The following is a 15,037-nucleotide window of genomic DNA, read 5'->3' as shown; positions in this document are numbered from 1 at the left end:
GCCGTAAAACTCAACAAGCTCAGCTTAATCATCACTTAGCTCTTACTGAAATGGTCGTGCTCCCATGCTTCAACATCTCTTTTCTCTCTTCATTTCTGTATGTCGTTTACAAGTTTTTGTCACAAATTATGTTTGGATGACAACTTTTTCTATGATCTAAAACACAGCCACACCTCTGTGTCCCATTTGAAACAAATTTCTTCCTCCGTCTTAATGGAGGAGCTAAGAAGAAAGTCACCGAGACTCCTGTGCCCCCAGCCAATCTCGTGCTACCTTGGAACAAGTCCTTATTAATTAACATATTGAGCCGCTCCATTTTCAAAAGGTCACTTTGTCTACCCTTCACAATTCAAGGATTTGTGCATAACTTCTATTTTGGAGTCAAGTCAGTAATGTCCTTACAGTCTCTCTGTTTGAAATTCACAGAGTATGTATGACACAATGTTTCTATTTTCAAGTATTTGTGTGTGGAATATCTTTAGAGCTGGATAAGCTTCCGTGCTGCGGCACATTTAATCATCATGAGACCGAGATGGGATGATTTTATTCTCCTCCTGCCGTTCTATTGTTTCTGTTTGACTCTTAATCACGTCTGATAGATTACCGCAGATAAACTTATTGTGCCTCGTGTGAGAAATGACAGACCTCTGTGTACACTGACCCTGACTCAGCTTCCTGCTGCTTACTCAGTGTCTCTAAATGGATTAAGTTGTCAGTTGGACAGGCCATCTGAGATTTTTAATATCCAGCCTGAGGTATATCAAGCGACCGTCTGCCAAATGGTATCAGAGGGATTTACTTCAGTTTTATTGCAACTTTCTCCCTCTCCCCTTTTCTCATCTAAGATATGGCCATGCCCTCCGTGGTTCCTTGAGGGTGTTTCACTTGTACATTAATAACACATTGAGTAGAGCGAATAAAAACGTATTCCATGAAGACCAGTGCAAATGTTACATTTTATAACGCCAATATACCACTTATGCAGCAGATGCGAAGCAGCAAGATTGAGACCGTTGTCATATTTTACCCTTTGCCTTGATTGGTACCCTACTGGCTTTACCTCTTGGATGCTGTTGACATTAAAAAGGCCAAGTATGAAATCAAATGAAAATGAACACATGGTCCTTATAAGATGAAATATCAAGTGTCTTTTTCGTGGATTCATACATGCCAGCTTGTTGTTAGATCATGGCAGCTATCCATTTGATCAAAGCTGCAAGGTCTCTTGTTAGTCTGCGAACGAAAAGCCAGATGAAGCTGAGATGGTGAAAAACGAAGACTGGAGACTCCTCAAGACTTAATGGATTCGGAAAGACAGAGAAAGCTGACCAGAAGCTCATTGACCTTAAGTGAGCAGACCTGTAGCTCATTGGACCGCAAGTAACACCCACCTCTCTTTGTATGCAACAACTGCCCATTTGAGCCTTTTTGCGAAGATTCAGTCTCTTTGGATGAGGCTTGAGCACTTCCATGACAACCTTTGTCCAGTGTGCAGACATTTTAAACACTGGGCTCAAGTTTGCAACAATGCATTTGGCCCTTATTTCATTACATCAGGCAACCGCAGAGGCGTATTATGTCAGCTGCTTGTGTGTGCTTGTGGTTTTCTGTTTCAGGAAAACAAATTTGGTTCATTGAGTCTGTTTATTTGTGTGTGGTTGTGTATGTCTGAATGGATTGCTGGACCGAAAGATCAAAAGTTTTCAAGTCCCCAATGGCAGGTCCTAAAAGAATGAAAAAACATATGAAATTTACATATATGGAGCTGACATTGCTTTCACAAGAACTTCCCTAAGCCTTTTAAATTTTTTGACTTACCCATAGAAGACATAGAATCATTGGACTGACATACATACATACGTACATACATACATACATACATACATACATACATACGTAATGTAGCCCAAATAGAGACATAATATGGCATGTATGGCCTATACTACAAAATTGGACATAACTCTATGACAGTTTGTCCAATTACCCTGAACATTTGTGCATGTAATGAATAGACGTAAGGGACTATGTCTGCAAACATATTCTTAAAATAGTCCAAAATTGGACAACACAAATTCCAAAAATTGTATTCCAGTCTGGTTAATTGAGTCTGATGCACTTGGGCCAAATATTTGTTAAAATTTAGTTTGTTTTTTATTGGTGAAGTTGGTGTGGCTTATCACATAATGGCTTCTAACTCAAGGTGGAATTGCACTGTCACTTACACTCGGCATACATGTCATGACCTCTATTTTGAACAGGTACACATATACACAAAGTCCCACGAGGGACCGAGTTTGACTATTGGCTTTTTGAGTGTTAAGCCAATAAAAGCAAATTTTACACAAGGATAGGTGCAAATTTCAGTGGGCCATAACTGTCACGATATTATGGGATGGGTGTCTTTATCACAGTTAAACTCGCTTTGAGTCTTAAATCTAATCTTTGACTATTCCCATAATTCTGCTTACCCCTGACAGTGGTAAATCTGTAACATTCACACAGTCGCCACGTCATGTCTGTTTGTTTATGCAGGTTGTTTATGTTGTGTCATAAATTTTCCACCTTACGACCATTCAATATAGATCCATGAAACAAAAACCAGAAAGCTCAGTGGGGATGTGGGACAAAAATGAACACTTGACCTTGACTTTGAAGGAAGTTGGTCATGGCCAATGGAGGCTGTCAGGAGTTATAAGGGCTTGGGTGTTGGTGGGCACACAGGATGAGTTAGAGATGGGTGGAGTATGCTCGTTTTTACATTGTGGCAATTGGACAATGCAATAGTTCTCACCCTTCACCTAATTTGTGTCTATTAAATGTACAGGTTCATAGTTTCATCTATGGTACATGGCAGAGAAACCTTAGTGAAGAATGCAGTATCTGTAGAAGTCAGGGGAATGAAATTACAAGGGATACTACAGGCAAAGCTTCGTTGAAAATCTTTTTGAGCTCCATAAAACAGGGTTATTTGTAATGGTCTATTTTGTGTTAATCCATTGTGCATCTTTCTTGCGTTAAAAACCTCAAGGACACCTTTCTCCAGCTCCCACCCACAAAACTGCATTCTCCTTGTCACAACACTCAAGGTAATTTATTTAATACATTGCAAAATCATTTATCATTTTTAAGGAGTGACAAGAACAAGGCAGTAGCAAAGGCTACATGATTCTTTATGGTAATAAAAGTACTTTGAGCCTGATTAGCATCTCCTGTCTTGCAGTTTAATAAAAGCAATGTGAGAAAAAACCCCAAACATCAGGGATTCTCACCATTGCAGCCATGGCAACTCAGACATTGACGGTAATCTCTTTCAGGAATGTGTGTGGCTGTTTTCAAAGTGACTGAAGCTTTGTCAAGCTTCTCACAGTTGGAGGTTACCTCAATCTCTATGATGAACTGAACTGACAGCCTCCAGTTACAATGGTAATATCTTCAGCATTGTACTAATTTCCTTTTGTGAGAAAAAGTATTGTACATGTCTGTGTATTTATTTTGTACAATTTTACATTTAAACACGCAAGCTTTTTCACACAAACATCGATATGCAAACACCGTTCTGCAACAAAAGATCTAAAACTAAAATAAAATCAAAGATGTCTGTTTGTAATATTTGTAATTTCCCAGGGTTTAGTGAGAATGAATCAAGGTGAACTACAGGCCTGCTAAAAAAATATATCCCTAAATCAGCTGTTCTAGCTATCAACACTTATGTTGCTCCCATTGTCCTTATGTCAGGATGACATACCGTCTCACCTGTCCAATTTCAAGTCGACCCATCGGATATCATTATGGGTGGTTTGACAACTGTGAAACTGTCAAACAATAATTGATGTCATGGAATGGGAGTTACTCAAGCTATACATCATCCGATCTCAACCAACTTACCTTTCTTTATGATAGTACCATTACAGGACATAATAAAGCAGCACCATCCAAGCCACACTGGCTGTCCACGAAATTGCTTGCTGTAATTAAAAAGTATACTATTATTTATAAATTTAACTGAGAGTGAAAGGAGTGATTTTGAGATTTTTTTTTTATTGCATGGCATATTATATAGCTGATGATAGCAAATGAGCAAAGAAGTGAATGCCTTGCATTTCTAATCACTGTCCAAACAGCCCTTCTCTCATGCTATGTTTTCCATGTGAAAATGTTTGGGCATCCTTGTATTTAAGCATTTACTCAAACAGATTTTGTTATACTAAGTATTGTGGCTCTTCAGGTAAATTGCCTACATAATTGCAATTTATAAGCAGTTGTTTATGGTTCTAAATGTCATCCAATGTTGGAGTCTTCTGGTACAGGATCTTTTTCTGCTGCGCCAGCATCCCTGGGAATGTCATTAAATGGAGCTGAGCCATTGGAAATTATCTCTCCATTCTGCTGATGAACTATATGTAGTCGTATGCTGTAATAATGCCATTAAAATGTAATACACTAGGGATCATTACTCCACATTTTATATAGTTGTGGTTTGCAGGAGGAAGTAAGAACACGAGTGCTTCAGTTACAGCAGTGTGTATGCTCGCGATGAAATTCACTTTTCAAATCAGGAAAATCTTCTCTCAGTGGAATACGCGACTACAAAGGGAACCGTCTTCTTCTTCATTGTTGAAAATTGTTCTCCATGGGTGCACTAACTAATCGGATTAAATAGAGGGAGAAAACTCGGTATTATGTTGTAGAACTAAAGATAAGCATTAATCCAAGGTTCGTGCAGAAAAAGGCACATCCAGCTGCTAGGAGTGAATGATACAGTGCTGTCATCTCAGGCTTTGATGACAGATGACAGATCTTTAATTTTCCTGGCCACTAATGGGAATTCTCACAGTGTCAGCGAAGCCTTCATTTCAATTCCTGTTTTTAATTCATCATATAATTTCTTCAGGGCCAGGATAATGAAATGTTTGCTAAAATATTCTTCCCTTTTCAGGGATTTCAAATTAAAATTGCATTCATTTATCTTAGCTTATTCAGGAAATTAAACCTACTATTTTAGGAAAGAAAGGCTGTCATTGCACACCTACATACACACACAGACACACACATGGACACACACACACACACACACACTGCCAGAGACAAATCAATATAACATGGCTTCAGTAATTTTCCCCATGAAATAAAAAAATAAATACAATTATAATAGCCAAACATTTAGCCTTTGACACCTCTGCATATCTATGATATCAGCTATGTAATATTATGAGAAATAAAGTGGTCCTTTCCCAAACAATACAGACAATCTTATTTAATCAGATCATCTCTGTAACTGGATCACTGTCAGAATTGTCTGTTTTTAAGCACCACTATAGTTCAATTCAATTTGACTTCAGTTCCGACAAAAAGCAGAATAAATTACATTTGTTTCCCCAAGCTGGCCAGATACCCCGCCATTGAGAGACGTTCACTGACTTCCAAAGCCTTTGAACAATTCTTAGTCACAGTACATGGATAGCAGTAGTAATAAGGTGCTTTTCAAAGTGTAGGTTTAGCTAGCAGATGGGAGGGGGTCCTTGCCAAGCCTAATGAATTCAAATGTGAAAAGACTTTGGTTTTGACTTTACACAATTAGGCAAGATGCAATAACACAGTGACCTTGGAGTAGCACACCTGGCTAACAAGCGATCAAACAGCCCCATCCATCCACACTAGCTGGTCAGCACCTTGAAGCTCAAGCTCATTAACTCTTTCAGACATTGCTACTCTTTGATAGTGTACACGTGTTTGTGTGTGTGTGTGTGTGTGAGTGTGTGTGTGTGTGTGTACAGACTCACAAGTCCCCATGCTATCAATTTGCTTCTCTTTTACATGATTCAAACAGTGTGAAGGGACAATCTCTATGCTGCCAATATCTAAGTGTGAAAATAATCTTTCTTCAAATTAAACCATAAGGCTATTGGGAGTGATTTGCACTCAGAGTACTTTTCCCCACTTTTCCCTACATCTACAACCCTATACATCTGCATACAATGACCAAAACATTACAAATTACAAAGCGCCAAAAACACGAAGACCCACCTGACTTGAATATCACATGAGTGCAATTGATTTATAGGCTCTTATCAGTTGAATTATGCTCTTTTTCTGTTCAGGGAATCCAGGTGCAATCACTGAAGGGGGTAGAAGTGAATCTGTTTCTTAATTTATTTATGTAAACTTGGCCTCTTTCCAGTTGCAGCAGATGATTTCATTTGTCTGAGCAGAGTGCCTGATATAATAAGATTACAATCTGGCTGTTGGAAAATTGTCTGTGGACCTCTGTGTTTCTGAAGGCTTGAGCAGGTCTATTAGCCCGTGATGGCATCCGCATGTTCTATCCATTTTGGGTGAAAAGCCTAAATATAGGACTCCATCTTTATGTGGCGGCAAAGCACACTTTGTATCAGATGGGTGTAACGCGTGACGTTTTCATCCAAAGTCTAGGATGATGTTGGACAGGCAAAGTAAGTGACCTCTGGTTATTGTTTTGGTCATATAAAGTTGATGTATTGAGAAACTAAACTTCAACCAACATTTTGTTTAACATCCATAACTCATCCATCTCTCTCTCTCTCTCTCTCTCTCTCTCTCTCACTCTCACAATAATATTCACCATTGCCAGCAAAGCCATAGCAGAGAGGATAGTACAGGAAAATTGTTTAGCTGCTCTCAGCACAAAGCCAACATGGAAATGAGATTCTGTAGAGGAGTTCTCATCAGAGGCACGAGCCCATGTCTCCCAGGCATATTCAGCTGAGGCGTTCCCCAGAGACATTTGGCAGCTTCAGGAATGTCCTCGAGGTGGGATTGAGGAAAAACTGTTTCACACTAGGGACACATCCACAGGGCTGCACATGCCACAGTATGAACACAATACTAACACCATGTCAATGAGGAAATATATTCAAATGCACTTGATTCCTATTCCAGATGCATTATTTCAGTATATTAGTTTCATATGGAGACCAAATATAACAACAGAGATATAACAAATTAAATATGTATTATTGTGGACCCTGTTATCATTTGCAATTGAAATAATATCATCATATAGGGACAAACCCTCCCTCTGCTGTATTTTTTTTTATTTAACACAACCAGCTTGCGGTTATTCCCAAATTATCCATCACATATTGTCTGGGAGAGTTGCTTCTCCTGTGTAGCATGACAGTGATTGATATGTAATTATTTACAGTTCATTCTGAAAGCCTTATCTGCCTGTCCGTCTAAGTCAGACAAATCCTATTTGGGGTGCTTATTCATCTTGATCGTTTTGTTTAGCATTAAAAAAAAAAACAGTAAGCAAACTGAAACCATGAATGGTTTCAGCCATCCGTGCCTCCAGTACACCCTAACAACATAGCACAATGTCACATAATGCTTGAGCAAATGCATAAGTCAAATAATATCTAGAGGGATCTGGCATATACCTATATGTTAAAATTAAGCACTGCTGTCATCTTACAAGCAACACACTGCACAGAGCTGCACATGAGTGAGTGCACACAGTACCAAAGGAGACACGAATCTGCATTTTATTCCCTAGGCTACCTATTCTGAAACACAAGCTCAGATACTCAAACAGGGCGAGACCCGAGGAGCAACGAGGGTGAAAATATCTTGCAGGAGGAAGATATGACATGATAGATGCGCTAAGAACAGAAATGAGGTGCAAATAGAGGAAAACAGCTTGTAAGCATTGCTCTCTAAATAGACTGAGGGGCCTGCTTGCTATTTTCTGTTTCGCTGCCATGTGAATCTACAACATACTGTGAACATTAGTGCCGTTTCATCCCGGTAGACAGCAGATCCTGGATGACATGGCAAATTCATCCATCAGTAATTAGTACGGGGACGCAGAGAGATGACAGTTTGTTCTTTGACTTTAGGCCTGAACACCTACACACAAGCTTATATGGCTCCTCTCTCTCATCTGGTGTTTCTAAGAGCCCACTGAGAGCTCCCCAAGCACTACTTCATCTAGTAGGATGTCAAACATAATGCTGACAGTTAATGTGGTCATTTGGTGCATGGCTGGCAGTGATGGCTTTTCAATTAATACAGCCCAAATGGCAAATATGCTCAATTAGCTTTAATGTATTCTACTCTCTGATGAATGCTGCGCAAGTGGATGAGGAAAAAAGTCATTTATCAACTGCATTTTACCTATAATGACTTACCCTAAAGTTTCAATGTTCAGCACTGCACCAGGACCAATGTTTTTTTTTTTTTTTTTTTAACACTAAGGCATTTTTTTCATTTTGTGTCAACTTAAGCCATGGACATGAGATAGATTGTTGTCTGGAAGACTTACTGTAACCTCTGGGGGACGGGCAAGAGAGAAAGACGCGTTGGCAAAGCCGGGTAAATGAAAAGTGGATCTCGAGCCACTGCACAAAAAGTTCTAATACCCACATAGACAAGAGGAACAGATGTGAACATACTGGTAAATATCAAACACTGACAGCCTCCAGAAGCCTTGTGAGACTGCGGGCCCCCTGAGTGTCGACTACAATTGGATGGCACATGCTGCTTGTGCTGTATTGAGTTCTCTCTTGCTGTTATTCCTCTGCATATTTTCATCCTATCAGTCCCTCATATCAGTCGTGATCCCGAAAAAAAAAAAGAGAAAAAAAAAAAAAAAGATTCTGGTTTGTGGATGTCATCGACCAGAGTTTTGTTTGGCTTTTCCATACAGATTAAGATATGTTTTTGTCTGTGAATATGCATGCAACAGTGGCTCTGGCCCAAATGTAGCGATGAGTGACTGCGGTGTCTATAAGACTCCATAGCTGTATAATCCTCAAACTGCCTCTGAGACCAATCTTCAAGTCTGCCACTCTGAGTCGGATTAGAGAGTGTTAACAGGATTGCCTTGGAAACATAATATTAATTTTAGGCCTCAAAAACAGGACAGCTACACTTCATGTACTGCTGCCGCTCCGGGGCGATGTACTGCAGATGTCGAGTCGACTTTCCCCTTTCTAAAGTGTCTGCTAAATAGAGTTCTTCTGGGAAGGAAACTAATTCAATAAAATCAGAAAGACTCTCCTTGAGCATCAGTTCCAGATGTTTGGACTCAGATGTTTGGACTCACGCTGACAGTTTGAGTGCGTGTGTGTGTGTGTGTGTGTGTGCATGTGTGTTTGTCAGTCCGTGAGATTTATCTGCCAGTGCTGTTCACTTGAGCAAAAGCCAACAGCAGGTGTGAGATTATGGCTTGCTCTTATTTTGAGGTGAGCAGATGTGGTGCTATTAAAGCCTTAGCAGATACAAAAGCTGCTCTTTTGTATCATTCTCATCATGCATCTAATCACATATGGGCCTCCAACATGAAACCAGTCAGCGTGTGTGATAAAAATGCCATCTTTGACCACAGGGCCGGGGCCAGATTCACAGAAGATCTCTTACGAATTTACCTAAGAAGAAATTTAAGGAAGTTCTTAAGAGGACTCCTAAGGACAATTCCTCAGTATTCTCTTGAAGGACAGTGTGATTGGAGTTTTTGCTCATTTCCTGCTTTCCCTTACTGTTTTACATCACTGTAGAGCATTTTTCAGTGCTTTTATCATGTTATTATGAGATATTTGGTATTTCCTTTTTCAAAGAACTGTTTTTTTCAAAGAACTTTGCTTTCTCAAATACACTTTATTTATAAGTTTTTTTTATTGGGGAGCAAAGTCAGAAGAAAGTTAAGAAAATACTTACTATTTTGATGAATATCAGCTATCAGGTTTGCTTAACGTTTTTTCTTAAGACTAAAGTAAAAACTTGACTTAACAGTGTTATAGATTCCATTCATTTGTTCAGAAAAATCCAACCAGAAACTGGAAGAGAGGCTGATTGGTGCTTGGCCTCAGACAGATATTCTCTCTGCCACTTGGGGCCGAGCAGTTGGCAGAGGAACTGGGCTCAATTCTCTGGTCATTAGTTCAAGACCATTGACTTGATAATCTCACCTGGGAAGGACAGGTAATGGTTCCTATCGGCGCAATTACGGCTACTCACGCAAACAGCCATTCATACCTGTCATGTACAGACCCACTCACTTTGCGTGACCTCGCTAGTTAAGTGGTGGTTGCCGAGACCTGACATTATGGGGTCAGGTCTTCTTTGGAAAAAAACATCCTGTTATGTGTATATTTTTTTGTAAGTTTAATGCTAAGAAAAGGCGTTATTCATCAAAATAGTTCTCAAGTGTTTTCTTAACGTTCTCCTTATTTTTACTCCTAGGAAAAGATTTAGGAATAAATGGGATTCTTAAAAGCAAAGTTCTCAAATTTGTTCTTAATTTTTTTCTTAGGTTTCTACTAAAACTGTTCCATAAATTACTTAATTTGAACACACATTTTAAACAATTAACTAGGTATTTATAGTTTTACTTCTTACTTCTACACCTTAAATTTAATCTTAACAACCCCTGCAGTCTAACATTCAAGCTCAACAAAGGTCTACATTAGCTGATACCGTTCATTGCTGTAGCTACCAGACAAAGTGCATTCATTATTTTAAACATGCTAATTTAAATTATTGTAAGCCTATTTGAGAAGTTCCTCAATAAGAAATCAGTTTGTAAGAGATGAGAATAATCTTAAGAAAATGCTGCAGAATTGCACTTGAAGAAGAACTTGAAACTCTCATATTGTTGGTGTTCATAGGCACACAGAAGGAAACAAATGAGGTGTGTTGAGGCAGTCTGCTTAAACAGTGTCAAAAGGGTAGTTTTAATAAAATAAGATAAGAACACAAGAAGAATAGAGTGGGAGTATAAGAGAGAGAAAGAAAAAAAGGGTCAAACAATGAAGCAGGAAAGGAATAGGAGTGGGGGGGGGAGGGAGGGAATGAGAGAAAAACAACATAACAAACAGTGAAGTAAAATTAAAGAGGTACAAACAGCTGACAAGGACAGAAGGATGTCAGACAGCAGGCAGATAATAGACAGACAAGGACCTGTACATACCGACAAGGACGAACAAGAGCAGAGACAAATACGCACATAGGCAGAGCAACAATTAAGCAACAGAAAAGACATGTAGGCAGGGGGAGATTTAGGTAAACAAAGAGACAAATAGACAGATGTACATATGCATAATAAACTGCTGCGTGGGGTGAGCTTGGGTATAGAAGTGTCTCTATGGATGTGCTTTGTTGCATTGATGATAGTAGTTGTGGCAACAGTATTAGCAGAAACAGTCAGTCAGGCTTTGTTCATATGAAGAGAGGAAGGGGGAAATAAAACAAAAATAAATTAACAAATAAATACTTAAATAAAACAAATAAATAAATAAATAAGAGGGGGAAGAAGAGAGACAGACAAAATAAGATTAAAAATGTATTATATTACCATCACTATCATCACCAACAATGCTAATAATACTAATAGTAATGATGGTGATGCTAACAACAATAACAGTGACTACAACAACAACAGCAACAACAACAACAACAACAACAACAACAACAACAACAAACAGCAAACAAGTAGATAGATGCAAATAATGTGCCACAGTCATTGAGGCCTTTGTGTTGGATTGTTTTATGGGAGAGTGGGAACATTGTGTGTTTGAAAGTGTGGGTCTTTGTGTGTGTGTGTGTGTGTGTGTGTGTGTGTGTCTGCTTGTGAAAGAGAACTTGAGGGGAGGTCACACCAGGTAAAGACCCAGCAGTGCTTCTGATCTCTTCTCTAATTGTCAGTGTATCTCTGTTATTCCAGACATTGTGCTTTGAAATAATTTCAGTACATAAATAGACAAACTTTTTTTTGGTTTTGTTTCAAAATGCAATAATATAGACACTCAGAATGCTCTTCTGACATTTCGCAGGTAACTGTTGGTCTTTTCCTCCACTCACATAAAGGTCAAGTCCACTGATAAAGGAAATCAGTGCAATGTAAGGCATTATTCCGGGATGAAATTCATCAAAACGAAGGCTAAAAAAAGCAGGAGAAAAGCGATCAGTCTTGTTATTTAAATCTGAAAACAACAACAACAAAACAAAAGAAACCCTAACATTTCCACTTTGAGACAGTTTAAGTGCTTAGGGTGTTAAAACACATGCAGTTTAAAGGATAAGGCTGGTGTTTTTTAATGCATTGCTTACCGTCAACAAATCCTATGAAAATAACAAAATCAACAATGCGTTTGCTCTACTCCCGTTACTTTCTGACTTCCCACGTACCGTCAACCCGGAAGTCATTGGCTCCAATTGTAAGCTAAAAACCTTGAAATACAGCTCACAAAGACATAGTTTCAATTTTTAAAATCGCTAACTGTTACCATGAAAAGTCAAGCTATTGTAGTTATTACCAGATCAAATTCAAATGGGAACAAATTCTTCATTACACCGGGGACTATTTTCGGTGCTATGGAACTACTTTCCTGAGATCGCAAAGTGTTTACAGCCGGCTTATTAAGTTGTTTGAGGAAAAAGTCGGCTGGCCCGGTGCATCGTGATGATGAAATATGTTACCCAGAGCAACGGCATGGCTCTTTGATGTGTTTTTATTCGTTTTTTTTAATACAATGGAGTTCTGTGGCTGCTGGGACATGGCTTCATTGGGCACCGGCTACATGGACGAGACTTGTTGGCAAAACAAAATCATTGCTGATTTTGTTATTTTCATAGTATTTGTTTAAGAAATGCATTAAAAAACAACAGCCTTATCTTTTAAGCAGTTCAACTATTTGAATTCAATACATTTTTGCTCAGATATAAAAGTGAGCCTATAAATTCTTTATAAGCCAGCAGTGTTCAGGAATAGTTAAATACATATGTTTTGATGATAGTTTTCTGATTAAATGCTGTTGTCCATTACCAAAAAAAGAAGCAATTCTCAGATTGGGAAAGGTGATTAGATGTAGGATTACTCTGAATGGGTTGAAGGGGAAACGACTGATTGTGAGATTATGGGCACAAATATAGTTTCACACAGTTTGAAATATTACTGGTGGTAAATATGAAAGATGTTAGTGTCTTAAAAATTGTTTGATTTCATATTCTATTAAATTTAGAGGCAAGTAATCCAAAGATTACAGAAAGTAAACAGATCATTTTGCTGAGTTTTGGTAATCCAACAGATGACATGACTGAAGTAACTTGACAGGAGCCTGTAACTGCTACATTTTAAAAGTAACCTGCTGACTGCCAAGCCAAGGTGGCATATTCTTTTCCAACATGACTGAACCTTCAGAGTTCGAAAATTGACTCTTGCTCAGTTCGGTGCCCTACATTTCCCGCTTTTCAAATGGAATGTTTCGGATTTGATTGATTTCCAACTTGATCTATCTTTGCACCTGTACTCCAACCACCTCCATCAACTTGGCAGAAATGCAACTAGAGAGCTATTGATTTTTGTACCCCTGAAATCACTTAGAAGTGGATATACACTTTGCTCTCACTGTACCAAAAAAATTTTATCTCTCCAAAATGGTCTCCTATATTCTCCATTGCACAAACCCATTTAATTCAAAGGGACATTACTGTGGGGAAATTGAACATGGACCGGCTGCACCCGGCTCAATGAAGCCTTAAGATATAAGACCAGCGTTTACAGTATGTGGAGGAAACCGCTGTGATCAGTGAGACTTTAATGAATAGGCTGTATTACCTATAGGTATTCAATGACTCTTTGCAAGAGAATCATAACTAGGGGATGGCTTGGTTCACATAGTATGATTGCCCTTTTAATAAATGCTATTTCACAAGTGTGAAAACTCCAATGGGTTTTTTTTTTTTTTCACAATGGGGTTTTTGTAATGGGATCCTATGTAATTGCAATGACAATATGATGTATTGGTCCTGCAAATCAGCCCAATCACTATCACTCGAAATCAAAGAGATTAGATACAGACATATTTAGTTAGTCAGACATTTAGTTAGTTGTGGTCAAAGAAGTGAATCGATTTCACAATATATCCAGAAGCATTTCAGGCCCTTAATTTAAATCCAAATTAGCACAATGAACATAATATGTTTCGGAGAGTACACAGACTGAGGCTACTCTATTATTATGTGTTGTTGGGCTGAAACTGACAAAAAAAAAAAAAAGATGCTCCCACATGACAGAGAGTCATCCACAGCTCTACTCTTTGCGTCAAAGTCACCTTTCGTGTCACTGCTTCATGGAAAGCTGCCCAATGATGAGCTGCCAGGTATTAAGCATTTTTAATCTCACTTAATCTCCCCCGAGTTTCATCCAACCTTCCACTTTCAAGGAGTTAAAACTTTATGATTTGTGATTCACATTTATGATCCTCATCTTTCCATCCCGTTCCTTCGCTTCCCCAAAGTGACATCAAGTAACCTACTGTACATATCCCTCATTATAGAGTCACTGCGATATAGAGGAGAACCGCCCAGCCAAGAAGCACACAACAAGCATTTTCCTCGTTATTAAATCTTGCGTGTCGTGCAACACTTGAAGCAAGATCAAAACTGTTTAGTGGTAAATTAGATTTGAAGAATAATCCCATCTCCAAGAAGAATAATCCCATCTTTTTTTCAATTGCTGGGTATTTGGTATTTTGTGTGATGCCCTATGCCCGAACATGTCACCCTCATAGAACTTGCAGACAGAAGACTTGTAGTCCCAGCAGCCGAACTCTACACATGAACAGCATGATCCAAGCTAATTTATTTTTAGGGAGCGGAGTTCAGCCTACACTACACTGATCCTTTTACACACCACATTAAACAGTCAAGAACTGCTTTATATCTCTGTGGTAGTTATATGTGCATGTGCATACATATGTATGTGCACACATGCAAACAAGTCTATATAAATATGCTATATACATACATATATATGACATGTCGGCATACATAAAGGCTTGCATGCAAAACACACACACACACACACACACACACACACAAACCTGAGGGGTCCTTTAACAACTGAAGATGGTGGTCTGTAAAACCCATTAATCAAATCATTTGTTCATTTTCGTTCCAAATGATATTACTTCCAGGGGATATAATTAAGTAAATGGATTCTAAATGAAATGAAATTGTTGAACAAATACAGACTTGCTGGCTTCAGTGACAGCACAGCCTG

The sequence above is a fragment of the Centroberyx affinis genome, unplaced genomic scaffold (assembly GCF_046629955.1).
Source record: "Centroberyx affinis isolate AG114_WGS23_722 - 3 ecotype Tasmania unplaced genomic scaffold, CSIRO-AGI_Caff_v1 ptg000168l_1, whole genome shotgun sequence".
Lineage (NCBI taxonomy): Eukaryota > Metazoa > Chordata > Actinopteri > Beryciformes > Berycidae > Centroberyx > Centroberyx affinis.
This window is presented reverse-complemented; position numbering follows the sequence as displayed.